This window comes from Etheostoma spectabile, chromosome 16 (genome assembly GCF_008692095.1).
Source record: "Etheostoma spectabile isolate EspeVRDwgs_2016 chromosome 16, UIUC_Espe_1.0, whole genome shotgun sequence".
In the NCBI taxonomy this organism is placed as follows: domain Eukaryota; kingdom Metazoa; phylum Chordata; class Actinopteri; order Perciformes; family Percidae; genus Etheostoma; species Etheostoma spectabile.
The window spans coordinates 8,938,780-8,962,041 of record NC_045748.1 but is presented as its reverse complement, the minus strand read 5'-3'; the positions used below and the strand labels follow the sequence as shown (position 1 = coordinate 8,962,041).

Genomic DNA, 23,262 nt, shown 5'->3' with positions numbered 1-23,262 from the left:
TTTCTGGAAAAGTGGAGGGGGTTATAGCAGCACATGGTTTACAATCAGTTATTCAACAAACACATAAGTGCGTAATCTGCAGGTGTCAACATATTTTGGGCCATTTAGTGAAGCTCATGGTTAAGGTTATCAACTTGAGATCAAAACCTCAACTTATCAATGAATACAATTTGCTTCAATTTAATGAAATACTGGCAATTTATCAAACACTGGGAATACCTAAATCTCCTGCAAATACCTTGATAGGGCAGCATGCAGAACTATCTACTCATTTCCACTACACATCCACATACAGTAGAGCTGGCCCAGGCCTCTTCAGTACACTCATTTTTTACATAAACAATATTTATGGGAGTCTACATCTACAAGAGATTATTTGTTGGCTGACTACCTGTTGAACTGCGGTTTCAAATAATTGTATGGTGACATTTAACTGTGCTTACTGCCTCTTAGCAATGCTGGGGACATTTGGCTTTTGGCATCAAGGCTCCTATAAATGGGGAGGTTCTGGTTTGGCAGTAGTCTCTGCCATGATAACTTCACTTATATTCAGAATAATAGCAGTTTGTTTAAAAATGTGAATAATGCTCAAAATCCTTAGAATAGCTTTTAATTTCATAATATCAATGCATTGCAAACATTGCACATTTAATTCCAAATCAAAACATGACCAACATTGATCAAGTTTGTGTTATACCTCCACAGAAAAAGGAATATTAGGTCTGTTCAAAAAAAAAAATAGTAGTATTTGCATTTTTCTTTACAAACTCAAACATTTACTGTATAAACTGAAAAAATGTCTCAAGGCTTTGCGTTACTTTGAATGTCTGCACTAATATTTAGTTGCATAACCATTATTTCTGAGAACTGTCACCTGTTAACAGGTACTCCAGCCCAGGACGATTGAACTACATTCCACAATTCCTCTGCAGTACTGGGTTTTGCCTCAGAAACAGCATTTCTGATGTCACTCCACAAGTGTTCTATGGTATTGAGGTTTGGGGATTGGGCTGGCCACTCCATAACATCAATCTTGTTATTCTGGAACCAAGACTTTGACCCAAAACACACCAGTAAGCGAGCAATGTCTTGTTGAAAGGCATTTCCTCTTCAGCATAAGGCAACATGACCTCTTCAAGTATTTTTCATGTATTGAAACTGTTCCACAATCCCTGGTATGCACAACATGTTTTTTTGCACCACCATGCTTTACTGTCTTCACAGTGTACTGTGGCTTGAATTCAGTGCATGGGGGTCGTCTGACAAAGTGTCTGTGGCCCCTAGACCCCCAAAAAAAACAATTTTGCTCTCATCAGTCCACGGAATGTTGCTCCATTTCTCCTTTGGCCAGTCAATGTGTCATTCGGCAAATTTCAACCTATTCAGTCTTTTTTCAACAATGGGACTTTGCGGGGGCTTCTCGCTGATAGCTTTGCTTCACATTGCCTTCTTCTGATCGTAAAGTACTCACAGGTAACTTTAAGTCTTCTTCGATTTTCCTGGAGCTGATCATTGGTCGGGCCTTTGCCATTTTGGCTATTCTTCGATCCATTCGAATGGTAGTTGACAATTTTTCCCCCACTTCGTTCAGGCTTTGGATGCCATTTCAAGACATTTTAAACCATTTTGGATGAGCAGCCAAAGAATCATTTTCTGCGTTTTCTTTATATGTTTTCCCCTCTCCAATCAACTTTTTAATCAAAGTCCCCTGTTCCTCAGAGCAATGCTTGGAACGACCCATTTTGAGTATTTCAGTGTGAAATGCACTATAACCAGCATGCACAACATTTGCTTCCTTCTTTCCTTGAACATGGGCCGTACTTGACACATGTTTCTTCACAGAATCAATCCCCTTACTAATTGAACACAACACTGCTATGTATTTGAACATACCCCTTTCAATTACAGATTTTCTTTACAGACTCTTATTTGTATTTCTACTCTGATATTTATAATATTTGTGCAACTGCAACACAGAGTTTCCCTTCGGGGATCAATAAAGTATTTTCTGATTCTGATTCAATTACACAAAATGAGCAGCACGCATGACATGACTGTTGGGACTGTTGGTTTCTATAACACTTAACAGTAAATTATTTGCCATGTAGAAATATCACTTCTACCAAAAAATATGATTTATGAGGTTAGTGATGTTGGACTGCTATTATTTTGAAAACAACCGCACTTGTGTGGTCGCAGTCATGTTGTCATCAGGGAACTTTTAAGTGTCACTGATCCGCGGCTCTCTCCTTGGCAACATTGTGTGTTTACATATGTATTTTTATGGGAGGTCTGACTGTAACACTGTGGAAGTGGTGGAACAAAACTGAGAAATAAAACAAGTGTGACACGTTTCCAGATTCAAATTGTTGTTTCAGGTAACTGTTTTTCCAGCAACTGTCATCACATTACAGCCTTCCCTAATCTCTCACTTCACCTATCTCTCTTTCCCCCTCACTCTCTTTTCCTTTCCTTCCTCCTCCACTTTCTTTTCATCTCTCCCTTCTGCTGCACATCTCTATGGTTTGTCAACATTGTTGACATGCTTTAGTTCCATCTACTGCGACCACATTTTAGTGTCGTATAATTAACTGATGTGTGCAACATGTTGTTGTTGTGTTCAACCATCAAGCCGTCAAATGTTCTCAGTTTGTCTAATGCAGGCTTGCCTGGAAACAAGACCCTGTAGTAGACAAATGGAGGGGCGTAAGAGACGCATGCAGCTTAATTGCTGCAAGATGTAACCTCGCCTGCAGCCTACTAGGGCCCACAAACACACTCATACACATGAAAGTATGCGCATACACACATTTTTAAAAAAGTACGCAAACACGCGATCAATTATGTGTACACATAGTATATGCAGTAAAGAAAACACAAACTGCTTTAAGTGTTTTACTAAATTACAACATGGCGGGATTTGTTGCGCCACGTCCCAGACATCATAGACACATTTTTTCTTTGTTTGCTGGTGGAAAACAAGGTTTTAATTCTACAACAAGGCTACCCTTTGATAGAGAAGATTCAAAAGTCCTTCTCTCTGAAGCAAACCAAATGGAATCAAAACTAATTCAAATAATTCAAAAAAATCTACGGGTTTCGTTTCCTTAAGGCGTTTTAAGACAGTCTTTGAGCCAAAGTCTAATGGATAAAAGATGATATTAACGCAAAGATGCTTTTGAGTAATCTACATTTGGCTCTTGGTAGAATCCCATGAAGCGTTACTGAATAGAAATCACGAGAGGGATCAGAGGGTAGAGAGACATACTGAAGAGAAGCTCTGACCTGATTTGGTCTCACATAGAGGAGCTGAAGCCACAATGGGAGCACCTTTTAATTAAACCATTACAATATATTTCTAGGATTGCTGAAGCCATATACTGTATGTGAACATTTAATGCAGTCAGAAACAATAAAGAATCTGTGACCAGTGCACAGGCCCATAGAGAATCAATTGGAAAAGTTGGAACAGGTGACTGTAACAGTACACTGGGACATTTCCTACGGGAAAACATAAACTTTGACTCAACTTCAGCAAAAGATCACAAAATAATTCACAATATTCAGTCTCATATTGATTGTCGCTCCGGGCGGCACATCAGGATGACATCACAGATTCCAGCCTAGGTTCTCTGGTTTCTTGCTATTCGGTTCTTCTAAATAAGAGATTTGATGGTGCTACATCGTGATGATAGCAGACGTGATTTTTTTAAATTGATTGGTATTCCCCTGCAGCCACTACACCATCTCTGGGCACCGCTGGTGTATTCCCTGACATCACTGAGCTGACGGCAGATCTGCTGGCGGCAGTAACCCAGGTCACTGAGATACAGTTACACACTCACAACTGTGGAAGACCACAACACAGCAGACCACAGAGAGGTTCACTAGCAAAGTCCTGCACATAAACACTGCATGCGGTGTAAATAGTTAGATGCGGAATGTATCTGTCCGTGTTGATTTAGGACGGGGGGAAGTTGCAATAAGAATTTAAAGTCAAGTGTTTACGTATTTTTTCTTGTCTTCCTAAACATCATTTAGTGCAACAGTTTCATGATCCACTGACTTCTGTCTTGAGAGTCTACAAACCTCCAATTGTTGCATATTGTTGATATTTAATAATACATGATCATGTGCTGCGTCCCAGATCAGAAGTGCTCTTTCCCTCTGTCTAATTGTGGGATAGTTGGATGGGATCCCTGATCCGAGAGAGTTTTGGCTACAGATCCAACCCCCAGAGATGTTTATTTCTGCATCTGATTTTGCACAGATTGATTGCAGCAATATTGTCTGGAGGTGGGGTAACAGCAGTGGGCAGAACACAGCCTTTGATTTTCTTGTTTGTTTTTTACATTGTGGCATCTTACAAATATGTTAATAGTGATGTCTACATACTTGTGTCCCAGGGCACCTACACTTTACTTTGTAAACCAATCATATAAGACAATCTAATTATTTGATCACTTGTATATTGTAAGAAATGTGTGCATGTAAACCATTTGGCAGGGAGCCATGACAAAAAAAAAAAATCTGGAAGGGAAGATGTTTTGTATAATGTGTCAATGTTAGATTGTATGAAAGTCAGGAAAACATCTTTACTTGACTATTTATTATTAAAGTTGGATAATGTATTTCCCAAGAGTCCCTCTTACTCCAAACATACTTTGTGAGTTTTTATATATCACTGAAGTGTATACCTGCACACTGAAACAGTGGAGACCCTGTGATTTTATTACCCTGTCCTGTGCTGTGCTGCTGTTCCCAATGTAGGCCAGGCTTCCCAGTTTCAGTCCCTCGCGTTCACTCCGGCCTTCCCACATCAGGTTCTGATGAGCCTAACTGGAAACACGTGCTCCACGCTGGCTCCCCCGACAGATGGGACAATATCATATTATTAATGACAGAAAGAGAGAGACAGAGGGAAGGCGAAAGAGAAGTGGGGAAGGAAAACCCTCCCTCCTCAAAGGCTTTTTGGTCTTAAATAGCTCAACACTGCGCTGCTGCTGCTTCTGAGGAAGTTATTATAGGAAGGCAGCACGGCTGTGTTTGCATATGGAATAGCATCTCAATCTAACTTAATACTCGGCAGGCTTAGCCCCATGTCACTCCTCTAAAAGCCGCTGAACCCTGACCCTAGTGCACACTCTTGAAAAGATGTCTAAAGTATGTGGAAATTCCATTTATGTACTTTTGGTTTGGAGCGGTTTTGTGCAATTCTAATTAAGGACCATCTAAATATCAGGCTACAGCTTCCAATGATATTTAAATAATGTTGTGCTACCAACTGGTTGCAGGTTAGAGAAGATCACAATGCTCGAGTCTCTAAATGAATGACAGCAATCTGCTGCACTTCTGTTTTGGAATGAACAGAGATCAGTGGTTTGATGTGGTTACTCAGTCTGCCATGTAGTTTGAATAAGTCTTTATTTACTCAGAATTCATAGCAAACAACTTTAGTCCTTAACACTGTCATGTGCAAACTTTAATGCTGAAAGGTATGAGCTTTAGCAACAACCATTTTGGCTTTTGCACACATTAAAATCTACGACAGTTTTCTGTCCCACAAAAACAAAAACACAATAAGAAACAAGAAGAAGAAAAGCGATTTCATTATTATTTTATTGTGCCTACTCAGGCAATGTTCATCAGCACCTTGACCCTGGATTACAAGGAAAACATCCTTGTTCTAAAGGTTTAGTCACAAAGGACGGATTCCCTGCACCGAATTACTCCGGGAGCCAGAGGCCTTGTATCCCGCCAGGGCAGGAAATGCTGAGCATTTATAGATTGTAGAAGCATGGGGGTGAATTGCAAGCGAATGGACATGACCTCTTCCCCTTTAAGATGCCAAGTTGACCTTTGGCTGAATGGAAGCAAAATATTGCTAGCAACATAATAATAATTAAATAAGGTTTGGGTTTCCACAAACTTTTGTGCAATGAACAGACAAATAACTCAAATAACCTCTTAAACTGAACTGCGCAGGTACACTATTGTGCATAACAGAGCACAAACTGAGAGACAATTAGGTGGTCTACTGCGTTAATGGCTTTTTTCACCCCCCAGTCCCTGGTGATTCACTTTGTATTAAAGTACCGGAAACTACATTCACACTGAGTCAAACCACCAGAAAACACCTCTGTCTCTCTCTTTCTCTCTTTCACACACACACACACACACACACACACACACACACACACACACACACACACACACACACACACACACACACACACACACACACACACACACACACACACACACACACACACACAGGAAAGGGGTCTGAGTTTGTAGCCAAGTGACAAAGAATTTACAGGCGTGTTGTAAGGCCCTGTAGATCTAAGTGCGCGTGTGTGCGTGTGTGACAGAGTGTGTGTGAGACAAAGAAAAAAAAGAAATGGTCTTGGACACTTGTCTATGAGTGCCTTATTAAAAAGGTGAGAAGTGAGTGCAGTGTCTGGAGGAATGGGTTAATTGTGCTCTTAAAAGAGGACTTCAAAGGGTGGCTGGTGTCAGGGCTGAGGGGCATGGGAGCAAAAGATGATGAAGAGGAAGTGGAGGAAGAGGAACAAAAGATACTGGCTTGGCTCATAGGAAGGGCTGGGAAAAAGGCAAAACTCGGCTGACGGTAGGGTTGGGGTTATCCCAATTATTTTCAGAAGCAAATGAGGGAGACTGGGAAAGACAAGACGCTTTTGTCAAGGGATGGAGGCAAGAAAGGTCAGACTGAAATATCCCAACAACTATTATATGGATTGCCATTAAAATTGGTACTAAACATTCATAATGAACAATAAACTAAATCTTATTGGCTTTGCCAATCCCCAGATTTTTCATCCATCATCACCTACAGGTTAAAGTTTCACATATCCAGTCAAATATCTTATTTTTCAATGGATGGATTGCTACAACATATCTTAGAGGCATTCATGGTTCCCATCATCATATGGTTGACATTTGTGGTTGTCAGTGACACTGAAATATCTCAACGACTATTAGACGGATTGTCATTGAATTGGGTTCACACATTAATGTCCCCATCAGGATGAATTGCAATAGTTTCTTAAACTATCAATTCTCAAACCTTTGCTCTAGTGCACATCATCAGGTCAACATTTTAATTTGTCAAATGCTTGAGCTTATTGACCAAATACCTGCAAAACTAACGGCATTCTCATCGGCCTCAGCTGTGCTTTGTCTTCTGTGGTTATTAGCAAATGTTAGCATGCTAACACACAAAACTAAGATGGCGAACATGGCAGACATTATACCATCAGCATGTTAGCATGCTGGTATTAGTATTTAGTTCAGAGCACCAATGCGGCTAAGCGCAGTGTGGCTGTAGACTCTTAGTCTTGTTCTTTGGTAATTTAGATGAAAATGTAGTTTTTTATGTACAGTATATTGAAATCAGTGGATACATGTGTAGTGTGGCTGTATACTCTTAGTCTTGTTGCTTAATAATTGACAACCAATTATCAAAAGTGCTGAACTCTGTTGATCAATTAAGAGATAAAAAAAGAAAAACTAACTACTAATAATTACAGCGCTATATTAGACTTGATTTGACTTCCCAGATACAGGGAACAGCCTCAGACGGGCCTTGTGGGCACATCACACTCTAAACCAACTTAATAAAGCATCTTCCGGTCCTCAGATCAATATGTTTTAGCAAATACAACTCTCTATGATTACAAACAAAACTTTGTTATCGATTATTAGGTCAACGTTAGTAATCAAAATGTTACAAACCTTAACCGGTGATTAACTCTTGACAGTAACAGCTTCCCAGATGAGCTTTGAGCCCTCATGCTCCCTGACCTCCTGATTGGTTGTGTTTGATGTGAACGTAATGTAGCATAGATGATTGGACATTATCATTGTTCTAATTAGGCCCTCTAACAGGCAGCTGTAAAGCAGATGTAGGAGTGCAGCCCTCAGACTAAACACAGCAGCGTCACAGGAGACTGATTCACATTCCCCGATATCGCTGCTGTCGGGTGAAAACCTCACTTCTCCAACAACTAAACTTTTTAGAGACAAAGGAAACCAGCAGTGTTTTTGGCCTGATGACTGCATGCTGCAGATTTGTTTTATTGAACAGGTTTTGGACAGAACCCATCAAAGATCATGTCAATTTCAGTAATAAAAATTGGAGATACAAGATTTTATGCTTTGCAGAGTTTATAATAAAAAGTCACCAAGGCAGAGAAACTCGCCGGGAAACTACTCAAGTACATTTGTTATTGCATTCACTAGTTTGCGCTTTCCAAGTATGCATTTGTTTATTTTTTCAGAAGTGCTTGGCTTCTTCCCTTAAATATTATGTTTTGATAAAAAATGTGACATGGCTTCTTGGGAAAATAATAATAAGCAGACGCACGCTTGGCTCCTCAATGCAAAAAATAACTTTTAGGAAAGACTTTCTACTGTTAACTATATGAAATTCCCTTAAGGTTTGTCCTTTAAAAATATGCCACATTGTTATAGATTAAACATCCCGCAGGTATATAAAGCGGTTAAATGAGATCTACCTCGACCAGCTATGACAAAAAGGCTGCTTATATATTAATGCATGAAATAGCAATGTTCCAATAATACAATTTATTTAGCGTGTATGAACTACATACATACATACATACATACACCACACAACACACACACAATATAATATATATCTATATATATATATATATCTATATATATAAAAACACTATGTTCACCAGCTAGTTGCTAACCTTGTCTGTTTTCTGTTTTCCTGTTTGGTGCTGAGCAGGTAGCCTACAATTGGTGAGAGCTTGTTCACTGAAAACAGCTGCCTGCTGCATTTGCAAACAATGCTGATGAGAATTTTTTGGTGTTGCTGCTTTTTTATAAGGTTGGCTTTTTTTTATTTTACCAATGCTATTTATTTTGAAAAATCATGCTTGCCTTACTGTACCCTTTTCTTAAATCTTACCAGATACATTTGTTGCTCATGTTCATCAGGTGAGGGTTTACCCAGTAAAAACACCTGTTTTTGTGTTTACCTAACTAACTAACTAACTAACTAACTAACTAACTAACTAACTAACTAACTAACTAACTAACTATTTTATTGTGTACTGAGGGATTACCTTGGAGTGTAACCCCTATCTTCCACGGGGCGTGTCTGCGCTGTGTTCTGGAGGCGTTACAACCCCCACGAGCACTCGCTGCCATTCAAGTCAATGCTTTATATCCCACCAGCTGCGTGCGTGAAGCAGTTCTCTGCTCTGCTAAAGATACGCTCCAAGTCTATTTTCACGCGGGCCGTTCGGACAGCCGGGCAGAAAGTGAAACTTCAAGACTATCCTGTCAATTTACCAAAATACACCCCAACATACAAGACTAGCTCTGTATTCATGTAGTCTTTCTGTAGACCAGTGAGGAAAGTTTAACTCGCTCAGCAGCTTTTTAAGAATTCAAATCTATAGTGAACAAATTGAGTCTCCACAAATCATGCAAATCACAGCCATTTGAATCAACACAAGCGATACATGCTTAAAAAAAGAACAGTTATAATTGTACGACTGAAAAAAGAGATCTAATTCATGTCCATTGACAAAATGTGAAACACTTTTATGCTCATGTGAACCACCATGTGCTCCCTGGGAGGGAGAAAACATGGACTCAAATAACTCCAGGTGTTGGACCTCTAAACTTTTACGCTCTATAGGAAACGGCACACAGTGGCAGGTCACATCAGCAGGAACAGTAATGTCAAAATCCTGAAGAACAGAACACTGAAACAGAGCCGACTTTAAGGCTTTCACAATAGCTGCTGTCCAGAGCTTTGATTTCCAACACAAATGTTGAATTTTTTAATTAACGCTGAATGTTGGAACTTTTCCAATGATTCATGATCCATCCGTGTTATTTCACTTGACACTGATTACCCTCCTCTTGTACAGTTGGTTGTGCAGCAGTTGCATTGAGGGATTTAACCCTAATGAAAATATCATTTGTAGCAAAATCTATAGCAAAAAAGAGCGGTTAAAACTATTTGTCTCATGTAATGATATGTTAGCAGGTATGCCGTCAAACATCTAGAGACTTTCTTGGAGCACAGAGCATTAAGTTTAATGAGACCGTAATTATAACTACACTACCGGTCAAAGGTTTGGGGTCACTTACAAATTTCCAATGCACTCCATTATAGACAGAACACCAGCTGATCTGAGTGGGGGGGGGGGGCTGATCTTTAATGCAATATCTACAATGCCCATTCTTAGCAACCATTAATCCCATGTCCCAAAGGCTAATTGTGTTCACTAATCGGATATAATTTTAAAAAACTAATGAGAAAACATTGGAGACCCCTTTTGCAATGATGTAAGCACATAATGTAATCTGAAATATGCTGCCCTGGGTTAAAAAACAATGCAACTGATCTCAGCTGGTATTCTGTCTATAATGGAGTGCAATGGAAATTTCCAAGTGACCCCAAACTTTTGACTGGTAGTGTACTCTTCAGATGAGTTCATAATATTCTGTATTCACCATTTTCTTGTCACTAGAGTTTTGATTGCTTTTATGTATATCGTATGACCACATGACACTAAAAATTAAAGCGATGCCCGTGCTTACGTGACACTGTAACATTGGCCTCTGAGGTATTCCCTCCCAGCACCCGTCTGACAGTAATTACAATGATTCATTTAGTTTTATTACAGAACAGACATCTCTTTTTGTGTGTGTCTTGGCCTGGGGGAGACCTAAGTGTCTCTAAGTGACTGGTCTTTAATTACAAGCACAAACAAACAACACCACGTACATATGTTCTGGTTTACTGTAATGAGGGAGACACCAGCATGAAAATAATGCCATCACACAAAGGATTACTGAGAAAGAGATATCAAATTCTCTCTTTTTTTAATCCCCCCCTTCTGCGTCTTTCTCTCTGCCCTGCTGTAAAAAGCAATCATCATGACTGTAAGTTCAGTAATTCAATCTGCAATATTGCTTTGATTCACAGCTGTTGTTGAGGCAATGAATCTACATGTACTTAGAGTAATGAATTAGCTCTAAAGTATCTGGCCCTTAGTTTTGCTATTCATCACAGCCTTAGAGCAGTTTAACCATGTGTTTCTGATCAGTTCAATTAATCACTGTTTATCTGGGTAAGGTTTCTCACTGGGAAAAACAAAACACCAGATTTTTTGTCTGCGTCATGCTCTCTGTCTCTGTCACTTGCTGGAGCATTGCTGGTCAAATGTTCAGAGAAGAGAGGGGTTAAATTACAAACCAAACTTAAGCCAACAGGTAACAGGCCAATGGTGCCTGAGAGCGGTATGCACACATGTACAAGCTCTAAGGCTATTTTTTGTGCATGAGGGTATGCATGTTTTCTGTATGTTTGTGCACATTTGTGTGTGTGTGTGTCAGTATGTCAGTGTGTGACCAGAAACACCAGGCGGTGTGAGTTATGGTTAGCCTTTGCCTTTGGATGTCTCTGACATGAAGCAACGTCAGAGCCTGTTAGTAAATGATTAATCAACAACGTTACTTGGACTAATGCTGTCTGATAGCATATTTCCAGGAAGCTCTGGAATTCGTCTTCACAGCTGGACTTTTACAAGATCTCTCTGCTCTGCAAGGGAGTGACAAAGCAAGAAATGCAAGCGTGCTGCAGTGTTGCAACAGTCGAGAAACCTCTTGACCAGAAGAAAATAGCTGATACATAATACATCGAAGACTGAAGATGTTGTTTAATCTCAGCTACCAAACTCTGCAACACTATCAACAATAACAACAAACTAGTAGTAGTACTTTTTATGATGTATCACAAGCACACCACGTTTTCTGTCTCAACTGAACTCAAACTTGCAAATACAGGCTTGAGTTTATCTTATCTTGTATCTTAGTGTTGATACATTTTGTTGCATTTAACCTCTCTCCCGCTTTCTCTCTCCATCTTTCTTAGATAACAACTTCACCACTTGTCTTTATCTCCCAGACAAATAGTTTTTTGTGACATCATTGCTTGCTGCATGTATCACAGCCCACCCACTCTTTGCAATACTCCCCCTCCCAACACACATCCCTAAAAGCTTTAGATCATTTGCTTAGTTTATCACTAGCCACCATCTTTCTTGCTATTCTTTGGGATGGTTCCTCGTTTATTTTTTTTATTTTTTTAAGAAGAGTATTAAAACATTGGAAATGTTTATAAATGTGATTACCCAGACCTTTGTTTTGAACAAATTTATTTTGAGTTCATAGAGGTTTAAAAAAAAAAAAAAAAAAAAAAAAAAGGGAAATTGGGAATTTATTAGTATTTGTCCAGTAAAGCAATACATTTCAGTTTTGTTTTTTGCTCTATTACAGAGCGAAAAGGCTGAATATTTTGTTTCCCTGGCACCCTTTTACAACCTCCCAATTTCAAGTAAACTTTTGATTTTACGCTAGAGGCTGGATATGCTATGTGAGGGACATCACTGCAAGGGTCACTGCATCTGCTGGGTTAGCAGTGCAACAGACAAGCATAATGGGAACTGGAGTTTTGAATTGATTTAAGTAAACAATGAATGACTGAAACAAAGAATTTCAGAAAATTAAGAACGTAGTCTCGCTTTGCCAGACCTTCTTCCACAGCACTGCAGTCAAGGGTCTGGCTAGTCCACACCGCATTCTGGGATGGGAGGAAAACCTGCTCTGGTTTATTGGCTTTTCTTAAAACCAATCACAATTGTTATGGGTGGTGCTAAGCACCAGGCAGAACGACGGTGCTTCTGCAAAATAGCCTTGGGAATGAATTGGTTTTGGTGGAATGTGTACATTCAAAAGTTGTTTAAGTTTTGGAGAAAACCGAAAAATCTGATTGGACATAGTCTAACTAGCTGTCTCGATTTACCCTGCAGAGATCTGAGGAGCAGTTAACCATAGTACTCATAAACTGACCAGAGTTCAAAATTCCAACACAAAGAAAGCGAAAGGTACCGGACATCCCAGCCAAGTGAAACCAGGCGGAATTTCCGGCGGCAACGAAGGAATCCCGAAAGTGGAACGCTGTGGACATAGACTAAGCTTTTTGGGAACCTGACAAAAATGTCACAAGTATGTAGTTGTATGTGTGCAGATATGTTTATTTGAATGTGCATGAACTAGAAAAAGAACAAAAGGGCCAAAAAGACCGGGAGGCAGGCTAACACACTGACATACTGTAGGCAAAAAACAAAACATGCAGGTGATGAGAGAGACAGACAGACCAAATGTGGGACACCCTGTCTTACTGAGCTCACCGGGCAGGTGTGACCTACTGCTGGAGGTCCCTACATGCTGAACAGACACTGACTGTTGGATGGCTTTAACAAGCTCCACACATGCCATACAAAACCAATGTTATTATTAATCCAAATTAGAAATTAATGGAAATCTGTACCATTACAAATCTTAAAAAAACATTCATTTGGTAGCTGCTTTGAAATATTTGCGCTTTTTTCAAACCTAACAGCACATTTTTTAACATATAGCCTATGCCTTCTCAAAATGTGCACCAGTTGCACGCTTCATCAGAGAAGACTACTCTCAAATGTTAAGAATGGAGCACCGCTGATTGTTCTCAACAAACACTTCACAGAGAAGAGGGAGCTAGATTTATGATTCCCACAAAAATAACATTCAAACACAAACAAACTGTTGCTGGAGAAATCGGACATGAACGCTATCTTTTGTAACTCAATCCATAAACTATGGGATCAGACGGATCAACCTTTACACAGATTTGAAACAGCGGAATTTAAGATCTGGTAGGACTTGTCTACCCATTTTGAAAAAAAAGGGTTAAAAAAATTTAAAACTGCAGCTGCTAAAAATGTTCCCCCCTTCAGGAGATTTCAGAAGCTAAACTAAAATGACCTTCTGCTGTTATTAAAATAACATGCAGTTCTAGGCAGCACTTTTTCTACACAAAACAAAACCAAACACCAAAATCCAACAACTGACACCTACAATGCTCAACAATCAAAGGACAAAAGACATCATTTGTTTTCGCCCTTCAGAACAACAAATGCATGTGTTTTATGTCCACATCAGCAGGACTACATCATTTGGCTGTGCCTTTCAAAACCGTTTTCTGAGCAAACACCGCTAGGGTTAAGGTTTAGTTGGACATGGTTGGGGAAACATTGGGGTTAAAATTATAACTTTGTTGAGGTTAACGGACCTCCATCGTCATGGTTAAAATAATAACCACTTGGTTAAGTACTGCTAACAAGAAACCAAATGTTGACTGTAATAAGGAAAAGGGAAATGAACACTTAACTTCCATGTTAAAGTCCTCCGTTTGGTTGACCCATACATTGACCCCGACCTCCTCCCTCTGCAGACTTTGTTGCACTATACAGGTGCTGGTCATATATTTAGAATATCATGAAAAAGTGGATTTATGTCAGTAATTCCACTCAAAAAGTGAAATCTGCATATTATATATTTATTCATCACACACAGTGTGATATATTTCAAATTTCATTTCAATTCATTTCTTTTAATTGTGATGATCCTAACTGACAACTAATGAAAATCCCAAATTCAGCATATCCAAAAATTAGAATATTACTTAAGACCAATACAAAAAAAAGGATTTTTCGAAATGTTGGCCAACTGAAAAGTATGAACATAAAAAGTATGAGCATGTACAGCACTTAATACTTAGTTGGGGCTCCTTTTGCCTGAATTACTGTAGCAATGCGGCATGGCATAGAGTCAACCAGTCTGTGGCACCGCTCAGGTGGCTCTGATAGTGGCCTTCAGTTCTTCTGCATTGTTGGGTCTGGCGCATCGCATCATCCTCATCACAATACCCCATAGATTTTCTATAGGGTTAAGGTCAGGCGAGTTTGCTGGCCAATTAAGAACAGGGATACCATTGTCTTTAAACCAGGTACTGGTAGCTTTGGCACTGTGTGCAGGTGCCAAGTCCTGCTGGAAAATTAAATCTGCATCTCCATAAAGTTGGTCAGTAGCAGGAAGCATAAAGTGCTCTAAAACGTCCTGGTAGATGGCTGCGTTGACCCTGGACCTCAGAAAACACAGTGGACCAACACCAGCAGATAACATGGCACCCCAAACCATCACTGACTGTGAAATCTTTACACTGGACTTCAAGCAACATGGATTTAGTGCCTCTCCTCTCTTCCTCTAGAGTAGACTCTGGAACCTTGATTTCCAAAGGAAATGCAAAATTTGCTTTCATCAGAGAACATGACTTTGGACCACTCAGCAGCAGTCCAGTTCTTTCTTTACACTTCTGACGCTGTGTCTTGTTCAAGAGTGGCTTGACACAAGGAATGAGACATCTGAAACCCATGTCTTGCATACGTCTGTGCGTGGTGGTTCTTGAAGCACAGACTCCAGCTGCAGTCCACTCTTTCTGAATCTCCCCCGCATTTTTGAATGGGTTTTGTTTCTCAATCCTCTCCAGGGTGCAGTTATCCCTATTGCTTGTACACTTTTTTCTACCTTTTTCATCTTTTCCTTCCCTTCGCCTCTCTATTAATGTGCATGGACACAGAGCTCTGTGAACAGCCAGCCTCTTTAGCAATGACCTTTTGTGTCTGGCCTTTCTTGTGCATGGTGTCAATGGTCATCTTTTGGACAGCTGTCAAGTCAGCAGACTTCCCCACGATTGTGTAGCCTACAGAACTAGACTGAAAGACCATTTAAATGCCTTTGCAGGTGTTTTGAGTATATTAGCTGATAAGAGTGTGGCACCAGGTGTCTTCAGTATTGAACCTTGTCACAAGATTCTAATTTTCTGATATACTAAATTTGGGTTTTTTGTTATTTGTCAGTTATAATCATCACAGTTAAAAGAAATGAACATTTGAAATATATCCCTCTGTGTGATGAATAATTATAATACACAAATTTCACTTTTTGAATGGAATTACTGACATAAATCAACTTTTTCATGATATTCTAATTATATGACCAACACCTGTAAGTTGCACTGTTTTTGTTCTTTGCTCCAAACAAAGCAAATCAATTCCAACATGTGCTAAAACAATCAATGCCATCATTCTTTCTTGGAAGGACAGTCAAGAAAGTTCGATAACAAATGCCTAGAGGAGTCTCCAGAATTGACACTAAAGTTTCAGTATCACTGCCCCCGGAGCCAACATTAAGGCATAAATGGTCAAGGTCAATGACAGGTAGTGTGCATGAAGACTTATGCTATGTAATGTACTGTGCACAAATAAAAAAAAAATAGTGTAATTTTTGCTATAAAAACGGGAAACTTTTAATAGCTGTAATGGAGGAAAAGTCCAGAACAATTTTTCTTTTCTGTTGCTTTAACCTGCCTTCATAAATGCCTGATTTACCAATGTTACATAGTTACATCATGTCTGTTCTTAATGTGGTGAAACATTATTCATTTAAAGAATTCCATGTGTTCTTGCTAAAAATGTGTTACGCCAACATGGCTGTCTATCACCTTGACTGGGGAAAGATGTCCGATTACGAGAACGAAGTTTCAGTGGTCCATGACTCAGGTGCCTCCTGTTGAGTGAGCGGATGTTCTCCTCTTGGTCCAGTGGACCGGGCGATGTGAGGTTCAGGATTAAATCCATAACCAGACACGATATAATGAGGTTTCAAACCAGCAACCCACTGGGACAAAGTACTGTAATACTAGTTAAAGATTGAGTAGTCATCGAATCATGTGTTTGTTTTAGGCTCAGCAGGAAACGGTCAGGGATTCAATAGTGTTATTTCTCAGATAAATTTGTTCACTATTTATTATAAATCCCAGGTTCTAAAAGACTACCAGTTAATAAAAGACATATTTCCCTGGTGAGCTGATGGTGTTTATGCAGGGCTGGACATTAAGGCCTGTCCACTTGTCAGGGACAAGGTAAGACTTTTCCTTTTATTAAATTAAGGCATTAAGATACATTTTTTTTATTCCTCTTTTTATTCAACTTTAGCATGGGTTCCTTAACTTATTATCAGCACTGTAGCACCACTAGGCAAAGAGGTACATTTCTCACAAACCCACAGCTTGGTTACACATTTGCAGGAAATGCTGCCTTCACCAGAGGCATACTATAGGTGTGAAAATACAAAGTCTTCAGGCATCATGACTACAAGTGTTCCTGTTGAGTCAGCTGAGCTTCTGGAAAATTACAGAACCAATAGTCATGAAGAGAAGGAGACCACTTCTGTAGAGTAGTTGAAAGGATGTGTCTGCGATAGCGGCAGGTGGTTAATGTGTCTCTAATGACACAGTTTAATTTTCTAGCATGCTCAGCTGTCTCGGTCTGTCAGTCCATATGGTTTACAAAGACCCTAAGCTAATGCTAGCTTGTTAGTCTCCCCATGATATGCATTTACTTACACCAGATGCTTGACAGAGCACATCAAAGATACACTGCTGACTGTGTCCAATCTGTGTTGTTTTATTGTTATCCTGCCACATCTTAACAGAATGTGTTGAGCTGATGTAGGAGACTGAGGAAACAGTACGGTATTTTTCCATTATCTGTGTTAGAGGCTGCTTTTGTGAGGTCCAGAAGATACCACGTACTTGGCTGCTTTCTTTTCAAAATCAAGATATATGCAAAGAAGCCAACAGTTCTACCTTTGTTAGGAAGACACAGTGACACACTAAAAATGTACAGAGGAAAGATAAGGGAGGTATAGTGACAATGTGAACTAAAAATAAACTAAATCTGGTTCATTTCTTCTTTTCTAGTTATTATTGTTGTCAACAACTCTAAATAACCCTTGTCACTTGTTCAATCAGTTGTCTTAAAAACCAAAAATCAACACAACTATCCTGGATACAAAATGTCAAAAAGGCACTGTGCTATTTCAACGGTTTACCTCTAAATTATAGGTGCAACAACTGGTGCCGGCTAATTAATATGACATTAAATCTGCATAAATCATAATATACATAAAAGACCTCCAAATTAGACTTAGCAGAAATTCAAGACGTTAGGCTAAGACGGCGTCACCAAACTGTTAGCTTGTGCCTACACCGTTCAGAAACTGAACACCAACCACTAATACTGAAACACCTCTCCCTTCTCCTTAGGTTGGAACCCCAAATGCTGCCAAACTGCAGAAGTCATGTTCTTCTTCGACACCAGGTCACTCAGTGTGCAACTTGCCATCTCCCCCACCTCTCTCTCTCTCTTTCCTCCACACGGTCACATGATGACAACCACACATAAGCATGTTTAGGCATTAAATAAATTATATTAATATTTAATCCTTGTCTCCTATATAAGTACATTGCATTTTTTTAATGACGATATTGAAATTGATAATGTTGCTATTTTTAAGAAACACTTTGTTTTTTTCTATCTGGATGCTCCCATGTTGCCTCATTAACAAGCCCAACAATCTTAACAAACAAATGTGACATTACATGTTAATTTGTTGTGTATAAAGTTCAAGACCTGTATTGTGGCAATGCTTGTATTTCTTTTCTGTTCTATAAGCCATTAATTGTTTCTTTGGCAAACATGTGGTCTCAGTTGGGTCTGCTTCCAAAACATCAAAGATCCTTGTGTGTTGTTGCCACTATATGAGGGAGTTTGCCTCAGCAGAGACTTTACTCTTTCACTCCAAAAGCGTATTTCAGACTCAGTTTGTGTGTGTATTAATCCAGAAGAGAGAGTGTGTATGAGAGAGGACAATGTCAGTTATGTTTTGTTGCCTCCATATGACTTGGCCAAAGTCGACTCATTCTGATAGCAATGACAGAGAAGTCAATGTGTCAGTTGCACTGGCCACCATATGAAAAAGACCCTTTGAAATTCACAAAGATATGTCAGAGATCCAAATACTGTATGTCACTGTCATTTCTGTAAGAGAATGTGCAGATCTAAATTTGAATACATCGTTCAATGTTGTGAATCTATGCTGACTACAGCTGCATCTTTCCAGCCTTAAGGGGGCCAGTGTTGACACATTCTCAAAAAATATTATCTGGGAAGTCTTAGTTTAAAGGATAAAGCTGGAAATTTTTTTACATTTTTGTTCTGGTCAACAAATCTGGTGTCAGGTTTATGTCATATTGTGTGAGTGCCGTAAAACATGCTCACAAATCCTTGCCGATGTACAGTAAGTACTCAGATATCCTACCTTAAAAGTTAGAGCCAATGTTACCAATGTTATCCCTCCATGAAAATATCTCAACAACTAAACAATGGATTGTTATTAAATAATGTACAGACATTCATTTCCACCTCTGGATCACTTGAAATCACGAGGAGCCCTTTACTTTTTATATAGCACAATCATCAGGTAACATTGGTGCTCTATGGCAAAGAGGAATAAGCTATACCAGACTTTGGCTACACAGATAATACTTATTTGGATCAATTAATTGTTGGTTTTGTTGATCTCGACAATAAGTAAAACAAACTGTAGAATTTCCCCGGAGTTATCCATATCCTAAACTGCATATAAATACGGGGGATTTACCTTCAGTCAGGACATGTGAGGAACAACCGCTGTGGGAGCCCATGAGTCAAGACATCAGCAGCTAAACAAGGGGAAGCCCAGCCTCACTGTCCTCATTACAGGCAACAGACCGTTGTAATAATGAAGCGTGATGACTCCTTTTATGTGAGACCCAGTCTCATGTCTAATGGCCCTATCATTACTGGAGAGTGTAAACAGGAGAAAACACTTCATACAGACATCGGATTAGTCCTGCAGTAAGTGTTTGTTGTGGTTTTGAGAACCACTGGGTTCATGCGTGTGTTTTATCTGCGTCTGTGCAAGTGTCTACCATCTCTGGTAGCAGGGCTTCTTCTAAGGCAGCAAAGGCATTTCTTGTTGTGAGCCCCAGTGTGGAATCAAAGCATGGTTGTAAACTCCAAATCAAAATATACATTGCTTTGCTACAAAAAGACATAACACTTATTTTGACTGTAGAGCTTAGTGTCAAAGTATTAACAGCTTACACCTATGCTACATCAGCCGAACAAGACTTTGAATTTGAAGAATTTGAGAAACTAAGGGTAAGATTTGGGATGATGCCATACCTTGATTTAAAATTGCAATAAAGAAAAATTCCACTGACAGTCTCAAATACTTGCTGGTAGATTACATTACATCAGGAGGAAGGCAACTGTGGTAAGCTCAGTATCACAACAGTTACAATAAAGTCCAATCCAGTGTTTCTCCCACAGACTAATTTGTGGCGGTGCGCCACACAATCAACACCAGCCGCCACACATTGCGTTTCGTTATTTTTTAACGCTATTTAAAACAGATTTGTTCAGCTGCATTTCCTTTCCTGCTCTCCTCCGTCTCTCTGTCACTGTACACACACACATACACAACCCCTTCCCTCCATGCACACAGTGTCTGTCAACATGAAAACAGTGTTGCCAACTTAGCGAATTTTTCGCTAGATTTAGCGACTTTTCAGACCCCTTAACGACTTTTTTTTTCACCAAAGCGACTAGCAACAAATCTGGCAACTTTCTGTTAAAAAGACAGCGACTTTCTGTAAAGTATTCTGTAAAGCCAGTATTGTCCAGTGAGCACGTGAGGTATTTCTCTCCTGTGGCCGCCAATACAGTCAACTCTCTTCTGAATCCGTTTTGTGAGGAGCAGCCCCTCCCCTTTCTCCTCATGTGCGCCAGCACTATTTCTTTCTTGTCACAAATATGCAAATGAGCGTATGAGGTCATCTCCCCATCCCCCGCCACTAATTGCTTTCTAATCTGTGGGAAACACAGCAATCACAGTCAAAATGTCTCAAAACATCCATATAAACCTAATGACCCACTACTGCGGATAATTTACGTCCCTCTCTGTGATCTGCATGTTTAGCAGGTTCCAAACAATTCTCGTTTCACCAGTAAATTACTAAAACACTACTTGTACTGGAGCTATAGAACTATGAGTAGGCAATAGTGCTGCATGGAAGAAGTGCATTTCTCCATGATGCAAACTCCACCAGAAGAATGTATTTGTGTATTATACCCCCCCCCTCCCACCCACACACCACACACACACCACACACACACACACACACACACACACACACACACACACACACACCACACACACACACACACACACACACACACACACACACACACACCACACACACACACACACACACACCACACACCACACACACACGTTTTTGCCCCTGTTGAATACCTTTTTCTTTAGTCTCTTTTTAACCACAGACATGTCTGGACTGTTACAGAAGTGCCGGTTTATGCAGAATGTCAAACTTCATTATTGTCACGTAAGAGGTGCTCACTTAAGTAAAGTTAGTTGTTCGGGGGTGCAGTTTTGTTAAAGATGAAAGATGTCTTGAAAATCCATTTAGCACTTTGGGCTTGCATTGTATTAGGAAAAAAGGGAACATGTTTTGAATACCTGCTCCAAACATACAGCACCCTGTAAAATAATCTTTCTTGATTGATCTTTAAAAGTGGAGTACCCACTACTGAGACAAGTTCTTAACAGGTTAAATCAAGTGCATTTTAAGTGCTTCAAAGTACTTTTCAAAGCTTTTTTAGATTAACAATTTTTTCTTTGTCATCTCACCTACTAACTAATGTCTTCATCTTCTCTGTATGGACACTTTTTGTTTTGGTTTGTTCGCGTGTCTAGACAGAATGCATTTTGCGGGGCTTTGAGTTGGCTGTCTATTGTCTACCTGTGTACCTGGGGATGGTTGGATAGCTTCACCACATCACAGGGCTTTGTCTGCTTCAGTTTGTTCCCTCATCAGAGACCAGACATAATTGCCTTTCAACTCCCGTCGCCCTCGCTTTTCCTCACAACCATGTCGTCCGGGGGAGGTGGAACGTTTCTATATATACAGCCATGCTTATCTGTAGAGAACAAAGCTCCGCTGGTCACCTGCTAACTGAGCGTGTGCAGAGAGGTTACAACAGGGTTGGGAGGGGCTTTATGGCCCACTTAAACCCGATATCTGAAATTTAACCTCAGGACAAGAAACAGGACAGGTGTCTGGTTCCAACTATGGCCAAAGTAATGGACATGAGTGGCAGTGTGGTTGGGCTAGAGTGTGTTGTTTTGTGTGTGTGTGTGTGTTAGGGCCTTCCCATGTCTCATTCTTTCCCCTTACCTCTTACCCTTATCTGACCTTTATGCAAGTGCGTGTGTGTGTGTGTGTGTGTGTGTACATGTACATGACCGTGTCTGTGTGTTTATGTGTCAGTGAGTGTGTAAGGTTGAAGGTGTGTGCATATATGACAACGTCAAGGTCAAGAGAGCACTAGAAGTTACCTTTAAAACAAAGCAGATTGCCACATTGGATATCTAAAGCAGGATGCTCTTCATGCTTGAAAGGTCTGGGATCATTTTGGTCAAATAACCCTCAAGCCTCGGCTCACACATGCACACCTGGCTTCCATTTTACCTCCTGCCTGACGGAATCCTGCACGTCATGGCAGCCGCTCCATAGATGTATCCCCTACAGAACATTTCTCCAGTAAACTTTAGTTATTATGAAGGATGGTGGCATAGGTCAAACTAGAAGAGACAATTATCATAGCACTAGATGCGTTTGTGAAAGCTAGAGCTGCAACCATTAGTCAATTGATCAATTAGTACATTGGCAGAAACCTAATCTGTAACTATTTTGAAAATCAATATATAGTTGTAGTCATTTAGTCATAGCAAAAATGTCAAACCAATTCCCTGGTTCCAGTTTCTCAAATATGAGGATTGATTTGTCATTTATATAAGAGTAAACTGAATATCTTTTGGTTTTGGACATTTTGTTGAATAATTCCAGATGAAGGATTACAGTACAACACCTCAAACTGTGAGAAATTATGACAGGCATATTTCACTTTTTCTGATATTTTATAAACCAGGCGATTAATTGAGAAAAAAATCAGTAATAAAAGATAATCTTTATTTGCAGCCCTAGTGAAAGCAATGTAAAAGCAAGTCTAGATGGAGAAGTAATAGGCTACTTTTCTTTGGATCCATACATTGCTCTGTGCTTGATATCAGCAACACAAGACTTTCTGTATCCTAATAGAGATGCTAATTAACCGATCATCATTAATATCCATATCCCAGTGATTTGTTTTAGTAATAAAAGTAAATTGATTGAGTTACTTAGAAAGATGAACATATTATGAAGAGTTAACTTTGTTTACTACGGACATTAGCAGATGAAGTGTAAAAACAGGATGAGTCTGCACGTAAAGAATTTAAAGAGGGTACAGACTTAAACGCCTCTCAGATACAGACAACATGGCTGCATCACTCTTG

General features: G+C 39.7%; 1 long non-coding RNA gene across 1 annotated transcript; it reads right to left on the bottom strand.

The window, feature by feature from the left end:
• Positions 1 to 820: 820 nt before the first annotated feature.
• LOC116704315 (uncharacterized) lies at positions 821 to 15,973 on the bottom strand. Its single transcript, XR_004335653.1, has 3 exons — positions 15,887 to 15,973; positions 13,780 to 13,783; positions 821 to 832 (listed from the first exon to the last, which is right to left on the bottom strand). It is a non-coding gene; the product is annotated as an uncharacterized LOC116704315 (long non-coding RNA).
• Between the last annotated feature and the right edge of the window lie 7,289 nt (positions 15,974 to 23,262).